Source organism: Trichosurus vulpecula, chromosome 1 (assembly GCF_011100635.1).
Source record: "Trichosurus vulpecula isolate mTriVul1 chromosome 1, mTriVul1.pri, whole genome shotgun sequence".
NCBI lineage: Eukaryota > Metazoa > Chordata > Mammalia > Diprotodontia > Phalangeridae > Trichosurus > Trichosurus vulpecula.
In genome coordinates this window covers 503615831-503628365 of record NC_050573.1, presented here as the reverse complement: position 1 = coordinate 503628365, position 12535 = coordinate 503615831, and positions in this window count along the sequence as shown.

The following is a 12535-nucleotide window of genomic DNA, read 5'->3' as shown; positions in this document are numbered from 1 at the left end:
AAAATAGAAATTGAAAGTATCCACTGATCAACTTTTGAAAAAGATCCCAAAAGTAAAACACCTGGGAATATTGTAAGCAAATTCCAGAGTTCCCAGGTCAAGGAGAAAATATTGCAAGTAGCCAGAAAGAAACAATTCAAGTATTGTGGCAATACAATCAGGGTAACACAAGATCTAGCAGATTCTTCATTCAGGGATCAAAGGGCTTGGAATATGATATTCTGGAGATCAAAGGAGCTAGAATTAAAACCAAGAATCACCTGCCCAGCAAAAGTAAGTATAATGTTCCAAGGTAATATATGGATTTTCAATAAAATAGGGGACTTTCAAGCAGTCTCAATGAAAAGACCAGAGCTGAATAGAAAATGTGACTTTCAAATACAAGAATCAAGAGAAGGATGAAAAGGTAAATGATACAGAGAAATCATAAGGGACTTATTGAAGTTGAACCATTTTGCTTACATTCCTGCATGGAAAGATGACATTTGTAACTCATGAGACCCTTCTCAATATGAGGGGAGTTGAATATGAAAGGATGATATCAAAAATATAAAATAAATTCAAGGGGTGAGAAAGGAATATATAGGGACAAAGAGAAAGGGAGAGATAGAATGGGGTAAATCATCTCTCATAAAAGTGGCAAGAAAAAGCAGTTCTATTGGAAAGGAAGGGGGGCAGGTGAAAGGGAATTAGTGAATCTTGCTCTCATTGGATTTCACTTAAGTAGGGAATAACATACATAATCAATTGAGTATCTTACCCCACAGGAAATTTGGGGGGAAGGAGATAATAGAGGTGGGATGATAGAAGGGTGGGTAGATTGGGGGAGGAGGTAATCCAAAGCAAACACTTTAGAAAAGGCACAGGATCAAGGGAAAAAAATTGAATAAAGGGGTACAGGACAGGATGGAGGGGAATATAGCTAGTCTTTCACAACATGACTATTATGGAGGTGTTTTGCATAGTTATATATTTGTGGCATATGTTTACTTGCTTGCCTTCTCAAGGAGGGTTGGTGGGGAGGGAAGAAAGGAGAGAATTTGGAAATCAAAGTTTTAAAAACAAATGCTCAAAAAAGAAGTTGTTTTTTTTTCTAGTGAAAATGTTTATTTTTTTTCCAATTACATGTAAAAACAATTTTTTTTAAATGCAATTTATTTATTTAACATACTTGGTTTTCAGCATTGATTTTCACAACAGTTTGAATTACAAATTTTCTCCCCATTTCTACCCTCCCCCCCACTCCAAGATGTCATATATTCTGGTTGCCCTGTTACCCAGTCAGCCCTCCCCTCTATCACCCCCCTCCCCTCTCATCCCCTTTTCCCTTCCTTTCTTGTAGGGCAAGATAAAATTCTACGCCCCATTGCCTGTGTATCTTATTTTTTAGTTGCATACAAAAACTTTTTTTGTTTTTGAACATCTGATTTTAAAACTTTGAGTTCCAAATTCCCTTCCCTCTTCCCTTCCCACCCACCCTCCCTAAGAAGTTGAGCAATTCAACCTAGGCCACACATGTGTGATTATGTATAACCCTTCCACAATACTCATGTTGTGAAAGGCTAACTACATTTTGCTCCTTCCCACCCCCTCCTGCTTTATTGAATTTTCTCCCTTGACCCTGTCCCCTTTCGAAACTGTTTGTTTTGATTACCTCCACACCCATCTGCCCTCCACTCCATCATCCCCCCGCCTTTTATTTTTTTTTTATCTTCCTCCCTCTTCTTTCCTGTGGGGTAAGATACCCAACTGAGTATGTATGGTATTCCCCCTCAGGCCAAATCTGATGAGAGCAACGTTCACTCATTCCCCCCTCACCTGCCCTCTCCCCTCCTCCCATAGAACTGCTTCCTCTTGCCACATTTATGCGAGATAATCCACCCCATTCTATCTCTCCCTATCTCCCTGTCTCAGTATGTTACTCTCTCATCCCTTAATTTCATTTATTTCTTTTAGCTATCTTCCCTTCATCCTCAACTCACCTCAACTCAGCTCTCTCTCTTTTACATATACATATATATATAAACACATATATATATACACATACATACATATACACATAGGTATATACATACATACACATTCACTCATATATATACATAAACATATATATATATATATATATATATACATGCATATTCCCTTCAACTAACCTAATACTGAGGTCTCATGAATCATACTCATCATCTTTCCATGTAGGAATGTAAACAAAACAGTTCAACTTTAGTAAGTCCCTTGCAATTTCCGTTTCTTGATTACCTTTTCATGCTTCTCTTGATTCTTGTGTTTGAAAGTCAAATTTTCTATTCAGTTCTGGTCTTTTCACTGAGAAAGCTTGAAAGTCCTCTATTTTATTGAAACTCCATATTTTGCCTTGGAACATGATACTCAGTTTTACTGGGTAGGTGATTCTAGGTTTTAATCCTAGCTCCATTGACCTCCGGAATATCGCATTCCAAGCCCTTCGATCTCTTAATGTAGAAGCTGCCAGATCTTGGGTTATTCTGATTGGGTTTCCACAATACTCAAATTGTTTCTTTCTGGCTGCTTGCAGTATTTTCTCCTTGATCTGGGAGCTCTGGAATTTGGCAACAATATTCCTAGGAGATTTCTTTTTGGGATCTATTTGAGGAGGCGATCGATGGATTCTTTCAATTTCTATTTTGCCCTGTGGCTCTAGAATATCAGGGCAGTTCTCCTTGATAATTTCCTGAAAGATGGTATCTAGGCTCTTTTTTTGATCATGGCTTTCAGGTAGTCCAATAATTTTTAAATTATCTCTCCTGGATCTATTTTCCAGGTCAGTGGTTTTTCCAAGGAGATATTTCACATTGTCTTCCATTTTTTCATTCCTCTGATTCTGTTTTATAATATCCTGACTTCTCATAAAGTCACTAGCTTCCACTTGCTCCAATCTAATTTTTAAAGTAGTATTTTCTTCAGTGGTCTTTTGGACCTCCTTTTCCATTTGGCTAATTCTGCCTTTCAAGGCATTCTTCTCCTCATTGGCTTTTTGGAGCTCTTTTGCCATTTGAGTTAGTCTATTTTTTAAGGTGTTGTTTTCTTCAGTGTATTTTTCAGTATTTTTTTGGGTCTCCTTTAGCAAGTCATTGACTTGTTTTTCATGGTTTTCTCGCATCCTTCTCATTTCTCTTCCCAATTTTTCCTCTACTTCTCTAACTTGCTTTTCCAAATCCTTTTTGAGTTCTTCTATGGCCTGGGGCCAGTTCATGTTTTTCTTGGAGGCTTTGGTTGTAGGCTCTATGACTTTGTTGTCTTCTTTAGGCTGTATGTTTTGGTCTTCTTTGTCACCAAAGAAAGAATCCAAAGTCTGAGACTGCATCTGGGCTCGTTTTCGCTGCCTGGCCATATTCCCAACCAACTAACTTGACCCTTGAGTTTTTCAGTGGGGTATGACTGCTTGTAGACTAACGAGTTCTATGTTCTACGTTTGAGGGGGAGATGCCAGCTCTGTTAGAGCCGCACTCCTCCTTCCCCAAGAACCCCCAGTCCAGACTGGGCTTAGATCTTCAGCGGGCTGTTGCACTCCTGCTCTGATCCGCCACTTAATTCCTCCCACCAGGTGGGCCTGGAGCCGGAAGTAATAACAGCTGTAGCTGCCCCACCTCCGCTGCCCCCGGGGCTGGAAGCCGAACCTGGAACTCCTTCCACTCCCGCAGCTTTTCCCACTAACCTTCTCCGCAGTCTTTGGTGTTTGTGGGTCGAGGGGTCTAGTAACTGCCGCAGCTCACATATTCAGGGCACTAGGGCCCCCTCCGCCCGGCTTCTGGTCTGGATCGTCCACGCCACTCAGGCTGGGCTCTGCTCCACTCCTTTCCCAGCTCCCAGCTCCCAGCTCCCAGCTCCGTGTGGAATAGACCTCACCCAGAGACCATCCAGGCTGTCCTGGGCTCGAGCCCTGCTTCCCTCTGCTGTTCTGTGGGTTCTGCCGTTCTAGAATTGGTTCAGAGCCATTTTTATAGGTTTTTGGAGGGACTTGGGTACGGACCTCACTCTAGTCTGTGCTTACCAGCTGCCATCTTGGCTCTGCCCCCAAGAAGTTGTTTTTTACATGCAACTGGGAAATAAGATATACAGATATACAGGGTATAGAAATCTATCTTGCCTTCAAGAAAGTAAGTGTTAAGAGGATAAGATGGGTGGGGGGCAGTGGGTGAAAGAAGGGAGGGCAGACTGGGGAAAGGGCAATCAGAATATACACCATCTTGGAGCAGGGGGAGGGTAGAAATAGGGAGAAAATTTGTAACTCAAAATCTTGTGGAAATTCATGTTGAAAACTAAAAATATTAAGTAATAAGATGAAAAAAATTAATAAAAAAAGAGTAGCATAGAGTCTATACCCAGTGAAGAGCTCTTTGAGTATTAATATGTTGCCTCATAAATGATTGACTAAGGATTTAGAATAGGTGATATAAACTTAATATAAACCACAGAGCTTATAAATGTGAAAGAGAAGAATTTTCATTATTTTCTTTTAAAGTTTATTTTAGACCAAGAAAATAGCAAATAATTTTTTGTCTATACTTCATTTTTCAGCTCTAATGACATTACAAACATTGGTTTCATTTTGTTTAGGATGGTTTTTTCAATTCTTCCATAACATATTATTGTTCTAATGCCAAATGGGTAGGATCAGATAGAGCTATAAATTGATGTAGTTAATCCAATACAGTATTGCTATGTTAATATCTCTTCCTCCCTCCCTCCCTTCCTTCCTTCCTTCCTTACTCCCTTCTTACTTTCTTTCTTCCCTCCCTTCCTTCCTCCTTCCTTTTTCCTTCTCCTCTTCCCCTTCTCCTTACTCCTCCTTCTCTTCTTCCTCCTCCCTTCTCCCTCTTCCTTCTGCTTCTCCTGTTTTTCCTTTTAGTCTTCTCCTCCTCTTTCTCTTTCTCCCTTTTTAGAATGGAGGAGAAAGAGGTAGTAGGGTAAAGAGAGAGAGAGAGAAAGAAAGAGAGAGAGAGAGAGAGAGAGAGAGAGAGAGAGAGAGAGAGAGAGAGAGGGATAGAATGAGGGAGAGTGGAACACTGGAAAATCAAGAATAAACTGTAAGGATCAGGACCTCTGACAGCTGAGAAGAGAGATGACTGTTGATTATAGAGAAGTAGCCTTGGAAATTGAGAACTGAGCTTTGGAAATCAAAAAACAGAGGGAGCCCAGCTTCACAACCTGTCCACCAAAAATGCTGTACCCAAGGGAGGAACATGTTGGTTTTCTATGAGAAGAAAAGGGAATTTGGAACTCACATAATCACAGTTGAGAAGTTTGTTTGACTACATTGTTCCCTATGTGTATGTCTCCCTACTAGTCTACTCAAAGTTTGTCCTCATTCTTTCCTCTGGTGTGGGAGACTATGTGTAATGACAGAAATGAAAGCTGTGGGAAATACAAGTCAGTATAAATCATCTTCACTTGTTAATTAGTTAAAGAAATTTTCCTGGAGGAAGTAAGTTTTCAGGAATTTGGTCAATGTGGATAAGCTGTCACGTTAGCCACTGTTGATGTCATTTAAAATGTAAAACTAGGTTATATTTCAACTAATATATAAAAATGCCTTATATTTTAAATATATATTCAGCACGGTCTATTGAGTGTATCAAACAAGTATGTGGAGAATATATTATATTCTTTTCCACATGGAGTACATAATGCCAACACTTCCTATCTATACCATAGTTAAGGGATGGAGAGAAGAAATGTGACTGTGGGGAATGTGATAACAAAATTCATAAGTGCATTTCTCCCACAGTGAAATCATTTGATACATCTGTTCCTAACATAGATGTGTAGGCATATACATATACATATATTTCTCATACACATAAACTCATATAAAATAAAAAGCTTATGAGGGTCCATGTACAGGGAGCAATAGAGTACTGGAGTTCTACTTATTCAGCTTCAACTGAGGTGTATTGGTAAATATCTTAATTCCTAGCAGAGATGAAAATTTCAGTAAAATGAGGGGTTTTGTACCTTTCCATTTCTTAAAAGTTGTATCCCTTTCAAGACAAGGAAAAAAAAAACTTTGATATATTGGTTTAATGATGAGGGACAAATCTCTTTGATTGAACACTCACCCTAATAATAATAACTGATGTTTACATATACCCTAAGATTTACAAATAAGGTTACATATATATTTGTTTGAATGGCATTAAATTCCTCTTTAGCAATTTTGTTTCAGTAAATTTAGCAAAATTTAGTAAATTTAGTAAATTTTCATAAATTTAGTAAAGCTTATTTAGTAAAGTTTAGTAAAATATTATCTATTTATATTGTATGAATGAGGAATTCAATGTTGAGAATGATTAAATAACTTACCCATATTCCCACAGTTAACAATTGTCCAAGGCCAAATTTAAATTCACATTCCCTGACTGTTATATTTTTTCTTCTTTGGTCCAGATATATGATTTCATCAGTGCAGTAAGCTTTCCAGGGTAGAAATATTTTCTACCAATGCAGATAAGAAAGTTTTTCTTCCATTTACATCCTCACATTGGTGCTACTCTAAATATAGTCCTCTACCATTTTTTGCCTTTCTATCATTCTGGAACGTTATCAGAAATTAGTGTCAAAATCATTATCATAGTTTATAATTCTATTTTATTCCCCTCCTCTTTTATTGAAAATGTGGAGTAAAATTGCCATTTCTTAATATTATGCTAACTCTCCCCTTCTTCATGACATTTAAATACCAGTGACAATGGTTCAGCGTTAATATCTTTTAGTATCTGAGACAGAAGTTTATCTGATATAGGTGACTTGAATTCCCAAAAGGCAATTAAGTACTCTCTTACTAGCTCACTCTTTTGGGGAAGACCATCCTATTAGCAATTTGGCTTCTTCCTTTTTGGTTTAAAATTAATTCTCCTTGGCAGAGAAAACAGAAGCAAACTACAAATTAAACATCCCTGTCTTCTTTCTGTCATCATGGATCACCATCTTTACCACAATAAGTGCTGTTAAGCCTTTTTTCATCTTCTTTCCATGACTGTAGCTTCAACAAAATTCCCTCCTTTTTGTATGTGGGGGTCCTTATGAGCCTAACCACATTCTGAGATTTAGAATATTTAACACTGTTCTTATAGGTATTGTGCCATACTTTTATATTTATCTCTTCCTGAACTCTTTTCTGTATATGTTTGTTAAATCTAAGTTGCTTAGCAATGTCTCTGTGCATCCACATTTATCTTTTCAGAAAATTTCCCTTATTTCTCTTAATTTAAATTATATCTCTTTGTATCTTTACAATTTAGTTATTGAAAACTTCCTATTCTTTCTTCATCAACTTTTTGTATGAAATTTTAATCTATGGAATACTAGTTATCCTTCCTTTGAATTCATTGAAATCTGTCTACTCAAAATTTAGCACATATGCAAAAAACCAGTTTTCCCCTCCTTTTCTGTAACAAACATGAAAAAGTTGAAGAGGGAGTGATAGCTTCCCTTAGAGTTTTCCACCCATTCTACCCCAGAAACAGCTTCCAATTACTCGATGATAATTAGTTACAGAATAGAATTTTCCCTTTCTTTTTTGTGGTTCTTCCTTCTTTTGAAGGAAGAAAATACCAAATGAGATAATATTAAGAATTTTGCAAGTCTTAAAGTGTTATAAAAACAAGGCTAACTTTATTATTATTTTGTAGTACTTAGTACCAATATTTTATTGATATAATAATGCATATTAGTATTATAATTAATGATTATTATTTTGATGCCATCATCATTACTTCATCTCAATAAATTGTTAGTTTGCTTTCTGTAAAGAGTTAGTTCCTGTAAATTACCAATAATTGAAATCACTACTCTATCATTCCATAACAGACTTGTGATCCCTTCCACTTATTTCCCCACATAGTTCCTCTCTCTAGGTAAATGGTCTAGTATTCTCTGACTCTGAAAACGACTTGTTTCTCTAGCCTTTGAGCTTTATTTAAATGATCTCAGTGTTGTGAGGGTAACTATTTAACCACCAGCTCTCCAGAAGAAAATGTATATACAGCATATTTTAGTTTTACTCTGCGTAGTTAACATCTTCTCAATCACTTTCTTACTTCTAGAGATCAATAAAGCACTAAATTAAGCACTATTTTGTTTCATTTATCAATTTCTGATGCATAAGTAATAACCCTGAAAAGTTCATAATCATCTCCTAAGAGGTGATTCAAACTTGTTTTAGCAGATGTCTGATTTCCACCATTCTGGATCCCCAACTCCATATCCACGATTTCTTCATATGATTATATCTTCTTAATATAAAATTCCACTACCCTTCACTTTATCCTGTTTCTCTTCAATGAAGTATACCAATATACAGTTATATTTCAGTCACAAATATAATCTCACCAGATATCAGTGATATTTTTGACCTCTAATTGATCTTTCCTCTGCCTATACTTTTTGTATTCATATTAGACATTTGATGATGTAATTTGACAATGGTTTTCCACTGCTACTTCTCTTGGATTTTGTGTATAGTGAACTTCTGTATACCTCACCTGATACCCTTCCTAGGTGGAAGATTCTTTCTATGGGCACATGGAAGCAGGAATTTTCTCTATCCCATTTCCTTTTCAGACCCTTTTAGGCCTTTACATCTTCAAGATATCATATCTAAATGTCTCATTTCATAAATGAAGGAACACAGAAAGACATTGCTTGTTAAAGATTACACAGAGTGTGGCAGTGGTGAGTCTAGAATACAAGACTCCATATTTCCACCTGAGTACTCTTTTCACTTCAGCACACTTTCTCTCTCACACCAGTCTTCTATGTTGTACAGAGGATATTGTTTGATTGAATGTGGATAGACAGAAGCCAAGAGTATTTTTAGAAGCTGCTACCTTAAAGATTGATTCTATCTTTTAAAGCATTAATGATAGTTAAGTTCAATTTGCTACTTTTGCTAACTCTTTATAGATTTCTTCTCTGTGCTGTGCTTCTTTGTCCTATTTCTACTTTGCCAGGGTTTCAATCTGTTCAGGTCCAGAGCAACACCAACACAGAAGATTAAGGAAAGAGGTAATCTAGCTCCATAAAAGGACAATCTCAGCTGGAGAAATCTGGTGAGACCAACCGGATATCTCTACCATTTCCTTTCAGAGTGTATTCTTCTTTTTTCCATGCTGAATTCCAAGCTTTGGATCATTAGTACCAACTCTTTTTCATGCTTCTTTAGCTTTTGTTGCCCTGTGAACTCTAGTTTGACTCAGCATGCCTTCTTTCTTACTCTAATAAATCAGGACTTTTTACCAAGTGAGTTTCTTCCCTTTGCCTCTGCTAAATTTGTCTGCTGTCAAAACTCCAGTGGATTTTAACTGTATCCTAGGCTTAGGATTCAATGCTATTTGTTGATTTGGGGAAGACAGTTTAAAAATTGTCATATGTAGAATATCAAGACCCATTTTCATCTTAAATGCAAATTGTAATTGGGGGCTGGAATAAGAAAAAGTTGATAGCTGAGAAGCAAGAGAAATTAAAATAAAAAACTTACCCCTTCCAACCCGCCAAACTATAATCTCTCTGTCATGTCCCAGCATTTAGAGATGAGGATCCCAACCTGGGGTCTAAATGTTGCATATTTTATTTAATCCATTTAAATAATGTATCCTGAATGGGCTTCACCAGATATTGAAACCCCCTCTCTTTCTCTGTTTTTCTGTCTCTCTGTCTTTCTCTGTCTCTGTCTTTCTGTGTCTCTCTCTGTTTCTGTCTCTGTCTCTCTTTGTCTCTGTGCCCCCCCCCTCTCTCTCTCATACATACACACAACCATTAAGAATCTTACAGGTTATTAAAAAATCTTCTCTTCTAAAAAAAATTCCAAAGTCATGTCTCAATATCAAGTGCAAAGACTCCTAAAACTACCAGTCCTAATAATGGCAACTAACATTTACCTACCTCATGATACAGAAAAAGAAAACTTTCCTCATCATAGCTATCATTCATATAGTGCTTTAAGTTATGCAAAACAGTTTAAATGTATTATTTTGTTTGATTGTCAAACACACTTTTTATATAAATTTATTTATTCTTAGTTTACCACACTCAATTCCACAAATTTTAGGGTTCCAAATTTTCTCTTCCTCCCTCTCCTGCAGTAGCCCCAAGATGGCATGCAATCCAATGTAGGTTTTACTTATACCTTCATATTGAACTTATTTATATAGTAGTCCAGTTGTAAAGAAGAATTATAACTGATGGAATGAATCATGAGAAAGGTGAAGTGAAGCCAAAAAAGAAGGAAAAAAAGAGAGAGCAAATAGTTTGTACCGATCTTTTGAGGTAGTGCTGAAATTATTTCTATTTTAGAGATGAGGAAAATGAGGCTGAGGAAAGTTAGATGATTACCCCAAGTTCACATGGCTAGTGTGTCTTGTGTGGGATTTGAACTCAAGTTATTCCTAAATCCAAGTTTAGCACTCTATCATTGTACCAACCATCTGTAAATCTAATAGCACAAATATTTTTATCCACTTTACAGATGAGGAAAAGGAGTGTCTGAGAAATAATTCAACTTACCCATAGTCATATATATGACCACTTGAAAGTACATCTCTTGAATATGTCAGTAATGGTTTCCACCATGCCTGTGTTATTCATATATTAGTATGACCTTACTTATACAATTAGAATATGTTTCTTTTCAGACCTAGGTGAGATCAACATTGAGGGATACTGTAATGTTGATTGAGAGAGGGAAAGAAGAAAGTGAGTTATTTTTAGCTCGATATGAACTTTGAGAGAGGATGGACCTGAATCAATTTTCTCATCTGTGGAGGGAGCAGCCAAAGGGTACCAACAACTCACTTTATGGGGGAGGAGATAATGAAGGTACCAAGGTCTGAACAAAAGTGTGATACAAAAACACACGTGAAATATGTAACTTCATTTATGGTCCTGATTTTCCCAGTACCAAAGTCACTGATAATCATCTTTCATGTCAACTTTGGAATAGGTGACATGAATTGATTGTGTACACTATTAGTACATAAATAATATTGGTGCAAAACCCTCAACAAAAGTTCCAGTAGGTCTATTTTTCCAGAAGTTTTTACTTTTGAATTTTCTTTCTAAGGATGTTTGTTTACTTAAGCATGCTTGCTATAATTGCTTGAAAGCATCCCTTCACCTTAATTATACAGGAGTAAATAAATAACTTTATATAGAGAGGGATATTTATCTCACTTCTACTTCTCATTTAAAAATCAATAAAGGCAGGACTTTGAGGGCAGAATTTGACCCACTGCAAGCAAAATTATCCTTTCTGGTTAAACTCTTAAAACCTTAAAATCAAAATGTAAAGGGGTTATTGGCAGGTGGGGAAAGGGAAATGTCCAAAATAGCTATTTCTTCTCTACCTCAATTCTCAACACTTTTATAGAAATCTGGCCCTAATCCAAGGAAACATTTAATGAAATAGCTCACTATTGATAGTCAAATGAGGCATAGATTCAAATTTATGGTCCCAATTGGCAACCTACAGTTTAAAAAACAAGTTATAGGTGAATTATTTCACTCTCTATGCCTGTTTAAGCATGTCAAAACATTGATTTTGTTGTCAATAGAAGCAACACTGGCCAGAACTGTCACATTTCTCAAAGAAACTTGGTGACCATATGCAAAGAACCAGACCAATAATCATCTACTCTTGTTCCTCATTGGTGCAAATAGCATCCTTGGAGAAAGACAGAACAATCTATTTGGTTAAGAATAGTCATCACTCTTATAAGAAAAAAATCATATTGGACTTATTTATTGCCATTATAAACTTCATGCTTAAGAGGGCCACAGTCAAGGTTGTTAGATTTGAAAAGGATGCACCCAACTTTTTATATGCAGTCTAAGTGTTCTCATTTTCAGTACATATAAATGGCAGTCATAATGTAGTGAAGAGAGTATTGAACTTAGACCCAGAAGGCCTAGCTCTGAATTTATTAGTTGTATGACTTGGTAAATGCATTTAAATATCTCTGAAATTTTTGTTTAATATTTGTATTGGGTTATTATAGAGAAAGCATGGCTTTGCCTCTAACCAAGTGTGACATTGGGCAAATCAATTAACATCTCTAGGACTCAGTTTCTTCATTTGAAAAATGGGGATATTTTTCCAAGATGACTGGTGAAGTCCTTTCCAGATTTTAATTGTATGATTCTTAGTCTTTCATTAGATGATAGCTACAAGCAGATATTATTCGTATTAAGTCATTATCATCCCAGTTCTGCTAGTTGCTAACCGTATAATATTTGATGAATAATTTAACTTCAGTTTTCTGATCAGTAAAACAAGTGAGTTGTTCACCTTGAAGGTTCCTTCCAATTCTAAATCTCAGATAACTTAGTAAATACCTTCGCAAGAATGAATTGGTGGTCAACTGAGAGAAAGAATGGGACACAGAATGTACAGATGTCAGGGCAGTGTCTTAGGGAAAATGTGGTGAGATACTGACTTCAAGGGCCTGAGTCTTATTTTCCCAATTAGATTGTGCTTTCTTTCACAATGGGGTGCTTGTCA